Here is a 5,539-nt window from a genome sequence, read left to right as displayed (position 1 = left end):
AATCCGGTACAAGAGAGGGCTGCCCACTCTCACCACATGCCTTCTACATAGTACTAGAAGCACCAGCAAAAGCAATCAAAAGGGAAAAATAAATAAAAGACATCCAAACTGAAAAGGAAGATGTAACATCATCTCTGATTGCAGATGGCATGATTCTATGGTAGAAAACCCCAAAGATTCCAGAAAAAACTGTGAGAACAAATACCTGAATTCAGTAAAGTTGCAGAATACAAAATTAACATACAAATATCAGTAGCATTTCTTTTTTTTTTTTTTTTTCTTTATGATTCATTTGTATTTGTTACAACTTTGAGCAGAATGTGACTCAAGCACTACACTTCCATCCACGAGACTGGCTCTGGGTTATTTTTAAACAACTGTATGATATGCTCAGGTTGGCTTATAACTTTGCTCCTCCAAACAATACTTTTCTTTGGAAAACAAGCCCCAGGGAGAGTTCCTTCCATCAAGTGGCTTCAGTTTAAGCTGTTTCTAGGGGACTAGTACATGCAGAATTGGCAACTACAGGGGATGAAAAGTTCAAAAAGTAGATGCTACAAGATGTAACAAATATTTTTCTTCTAAACATCAAGGTATAGCTCAGGAACACTTCGATAACAAGATTTGGTCTACTAAGGAATCTGGCTTGATAGCTAAACACTTTAGACCACAAAGTTAACATCATGTTACATACATCTTACAACACATCTGTTAAAATAAGCCAATGTGAAACTAAGAAAACATTGCTAGCTCTGCTTTAGTGCGTAAGGTATCACAGCATCACTTAGAAGTAGACAGAAATCTTATATTCCCCTTGAAGTAGTTGTTGTCATGCCATACGGACTATTTAATGTTAACAAAAATAAAGAAAAACATCCTTGAAAGTATATTCTCAGAGGAACTGTAGAGTACTGAACAGGGAAGTCATCCATCAGCTGGAGGTTGTTCTGCTTTTCCATGCGTGCTGTGTCGTCATCTCCTTTGAGGAGCGGCATTTCTTCAGTTGCAGCTGCACTGGTATCATCAGCAGTAGGGTCATCTTCATCAATACCAGACCAAGTTTGTTCATCCTGTAGATCCTGTTAGCCTGTCTGGGGATCTTCCCGACTGAAGTCGGAAGACAAGAGCACAGTTTCATGAAGCAAGATGACCAGATCCTTCACAGACTTGTTGTTCTTATCAGCCTCTGCCTTTTGCCTTAAGGTCTCAATAAAGGAATGGTCGGGGTTTATCTCCAGGTGTTTCTTTGCTGCCATGTAACCCATTGTTGAGTTGTCTCTTAGGGTTTGAGCTTTCATGATTCTCTCCATGTTTGCTGTCCAGCCATATGTGCTTGTGACAATACAACATGGAGACGTCACCAATAACTTTGACACAACCACCTTTTCAACTCTTTTCTCCAATATGTCTTTCCCGATTTTGCAGAGGTTCTCAAACTTTGTGTGTTTTTGTTTGTTTGTTTGTTTTTTACCTCTTCTGTTTCTTTTTCTCTTCTTCATCCTCTGGAAGTTCCAAGCCCTCTTTGGTGACTGACACTAAAGCCTTGCCCTCAAATTCCTTCAGCTGCTGGACACAGTACTCATCATTTGTCTCGATCATATAGATCACTTCCAAACCATGTTTACAAAGACATTCCACAAAGGCTGAATTAGCTATGTGGTCCTTGGTCTCACCTGTGGTATAATAGATATGGTTCTGGTTTTCCTTCATTCTGGTGTAGTAGTCCTGGAGATAAACCATCTCATCACCAGAGGCAGATGTGTAGTATCTTAGCAGCTCTGAAAACTTCTTCTGATTTTGAGAGTCTCCGTGTATTCCAAGCTTTATGTTTTTAGATAACTGCTCATTGAACTTCTTGTAGCTCTCTTTATCGTCTGCCAGTTCAGTAAAGAGTTCTAAGCATTTTTTGACCAAATTCTTCCTGATAACTTTCAGATTTTTGCTTCATTGCAACATCTCACAGGAAATATTTAGAAGGAGATCCTCCGAGTCTACCACCCCTCTGATGAAGTTCAGATATTCAGGGATTAGCTCCTCACAGTTATCCATGATGAGAACTCTGCATGCATACAAATTGACGTTGTTTTTTTTTCTTTCAGTTTCCAACAGCTCAAAAGGAGCACGTCGTGGGACAAATAGAAGGGCTCTGAATTCCAACTGTCCTTCAACTGAAAAATGCTTCACAGCCAAGTAATCTTCCCAGTCATTGGTCAAGCTCTTATAGAATTCTCTGTATTCCTAGTTAGTAATGTCATCAGGATATCTGATCCAGATAGACTTTGTTTTGTTGAGTTCTTCTTGATCGATGTACTTTTCCTTAATCTTCTTCTTCTTCTTCTTCTTGTCACCATCCTTCTTTTCTTCTTCTCCTTCATCAGAACCAGCATCTTCAATTTCAGGTTTGTCTTTGGACTCTTTCTCTTCTTTTCCTTTTTCTTCTTCTTTATCTTCCTTTTCTTCAGCCTCATCATCGCTGACTTCTTTATCATGTTTCTTCTCCACAAAAAGAGTGATGGGATATCCAATAAACTGAGAATGTTTCTTCACAACCTCCTTTCTTCTTCGTTCCTCCAAATACTCAGTTTGGTCTTCTTTTAGTTGTAGGATAACCTTTGTTCCATGACCCATAGGTTCACCTGTGTCTGTCCTCACTGTGAATGATCCCCCTGCTGAGGACTCCCAGCCGTACTGCTCATCATCGTTATGTTTGGTGATCACTGTTACTTTCTCAGAAACCAAATAAGCAGAATAAAAATGAGCACTGAACTGGCCAATCTTAGAGATACATGCAGCAGCCTGCAAAGCTTCCATGAACAGTTTGGTCCCAGAGTTGGTGATATTTCCAAAATTATCGATCAAGTCAGCCTTGGTCATTCCAATTCCAGTATCCACAATAGTGAGTCTTCGATCTTGTTTGTTTGGTATAAGGTTAATATGCAGCTCTTTCCCAGAGTCTAATTTACTGGGATCTGTCAAGCTCTCATTCCGGATTTTGTCCAATGCATCTGATAAATTTGAAATGAGCTCGCTCAGAAAGATCTCTTTGTCCAAGTGGAAAGTATTGATGATCAATGACATCAGCTGGGCAATTTCTGCCGGAAAGGTGAATGTCTCAACCTCCTCCTCCGCTGTCGGTTGGTCTTGGGTCTGCATTCCCTCAGGCATCTTGGCTAAGGGACAGCACGGGCTCCACAGTGCAGCAGCACCAGGACGCTGAAGCAACTCTAAATATCAATAGCATTTCCATATACAAATAACAACTTAGCTGAAAAAGAAATCAAGAAAACAATTACATTTATGATAACATTGAAAACAAAATGTTGGAATAAATTTAACCAAGGAGGTAAAAACCTGTAGGCTAAAAAATACAAAACATTAATAACATAGATTGAAGAAGATACAAATAAATGGAGAGATATCTAATGTTTATTTCTCAGAATAGTTGATATTGTTAAAATGTGTATACTGCCCAAAGCAATATGGATTAATAAAATCCTTATCAAAATCTCAATGGTATTCCTCACAGAAATAGCAAAAGCAACCTTAAAATTTATACAGAACCACAAAAACCCCTGAATAGCCAAAGCAATACTGAGAAAGAAAGGCAGTTATCACACAACCCTATTTAAAAGTATATTACTAAGCTATAGCAATCAAAGCCATATGGTATTAGTGTAAAAACAGACATATAGGCCAATGGAACAGAATACAGAGCCGAGAAACAAATCCAAACACATATAGTCAGCTAATTTTTGACAGGAGCACCAAGAGGACACAATGAGGGAAGAACAGGTGTTTCAAAATATGGTGTTGGAAGGCCAGGCACGGTGGCTCAAGCCTGCAATCCTAACACTTTGGGAGCCTGAAGCAGGCAGATCAAAAGGTCAGGAGTTCCAGACCAACCTGGCCAACTAATGAAACCCAGTCTCTACTAAAAAAAAATACAAAAATTAGCCGTGCATGGTGGCAGGCACCTGTAGTTCCAGCTAATTGGGAGGCTGAGGCAGGAGAACTACTTGAACCCAGGAGTCAGAGGTTTCAGTGAGCTGACATTGTGCCACTGCTCTCCAGCCTGGGCGACACAGTGAGACTCTGTCTCAAAAAAAAAAAAAAAAAAAAAGGTGTTGGAAAAACTGTATTTCCACATGGAAATGAATAAAACTGGATGCTTATCTTACTCCACTCACAAAAATCAACTCAAAATGAGTATCAGACCTAAACGGAAGACCAGAAATTATAAAACTCCTAGAAGAGAATGCAGGGGAAAGTGGCAATGATTTTTTTGTACATCTCACTTAAAGCCCAGGCTACAACAGCAAAAACAAACAAATGGGCTGCATCAAACTAAAACTGTTCTTCACAGCAAAGGAAGCAATCAACAAAGCCAAGAGGCAAACGACAGAGGTGTAGAAGATATTTGCAAACTGCATATCTGATAACGTGTTAATATCCTAAATTTAAAAAATAACTCTTACAACCCAATAGCAGAAAAACAAATAACATGATTAAAAATTGGGCAAAAACTGGGTTCTCTAGAGACATAAAAACAGTCAACAGGTATATGAAAAGGGGGTCAATATCATTAATCATCAGGAAAATGAAAATTAAAACCACAATGAGATACCACCTCACACCCGTAAGCATGGTTGTTATCAAAAAGGCAAGAGCTAATGAGTGCTGGCAAGAGTGTGGAGAAAAGGAAGCCTGGCAGAGTTTTGGTGGGAATGTAGATTGGTGCAGCTCTTATGGAAAGCACTGTGGAGGTTACCATACCATCCAGCAATCCCTCTTCTGAGTCTCCCGGCAAAGGAGATGAGCTCACCCTCCTGTAAAGATACCTGCACTTCCATCTTCATTGCAGCATCATTTGCAAGAGTCGAGACACAGAAACAACCTAAGTGTGTGTTGATGGACCAATGGGTAAAGAAGATGTGGCCCGTGTGTACAATGGAATACCATTTGGCCTGAAAAACGGAGATTGTGCCATTTCCCACAACATGGATGGAACTGGAGGACATGCTGCTAAAGGAAATAAGCCAGACACAGAAGGAAAATACTGTGTGGTCTCAGTTATATGTGAAATCTATGAAACAATGAATCAAAAAGGTCAAATATGCAGAGAGAGACAATAAAACCATGGTTACCAGCATGAGAAGTTGAAGAGAAAGGAAATGGGGAGATGTAGGTCTAAGGACACAAAGTGGCAGATACGGAGGATGAACCGATGTGTCGGATGAACGAGGGTGGAGTTCCAGTGGACAACGTGAGGATTGCAGTTAATACAATTGCATGGTATTTGGGATTTTTGTCAAGTGGATTTTAGCTCCTTTTGTTACACACACAAAAGTAACTGTGAGGGTAGATATGTTAATTTGCTTCACCAAAGTAACCATTTTACTACTATATGTATCACATAATATCCTGTCTCAAACCTCAAATATACACAATAAAATTTACTAAAAACAAGACAAAATATAAACAAGGTAAAAGAAATGTGGCTAGTGATTGGTATACACAACTTCTTTCAAAAAATCTTGGA

At 39.4% G+C, this 5,539-nt stretch overlaps 1 pseudogene across 1 annotated transcript; it reads right to left on the bottom strand.

The window, feature by feature from the left end:
• Positions 1–1,052: 1,052 nt before the first annotated feature.
• On the bottom strand, positions 1,053–3,225 carry LOC114678464 (heat shock protein HSP 90-alpha pseudogene; annotated as a pseudogene). Its single transcript, XR_003729913.2, has one exon. The product of XR_003729913.2 is annotated as a heat shock protein HSP 90-alpha pseudogene (transcript).
• Between the last annotated feature and the right edge of the window lie 2,314 nt (positions 3,226–5,539).

This window comes from Macaca mulatta, chromosome 5 (genome assembly GCF_049350105.2).
Source record: "Macaca mulatta isolate MMU2019108-1 chromosome 5, T2T-MMU8v2.0, whole genome shotgun sequence".
Lineage (NCBI taxonomy): Eukaryota > Metazoa > Chordata > Mammalia > Primates > Cercopithecidae > Macaca > Macaca mulatta.
Note: the sequence above shows the minus strand (reverse complement) of the source record. Positions and strands in the feature narration are given on the sequence as shown.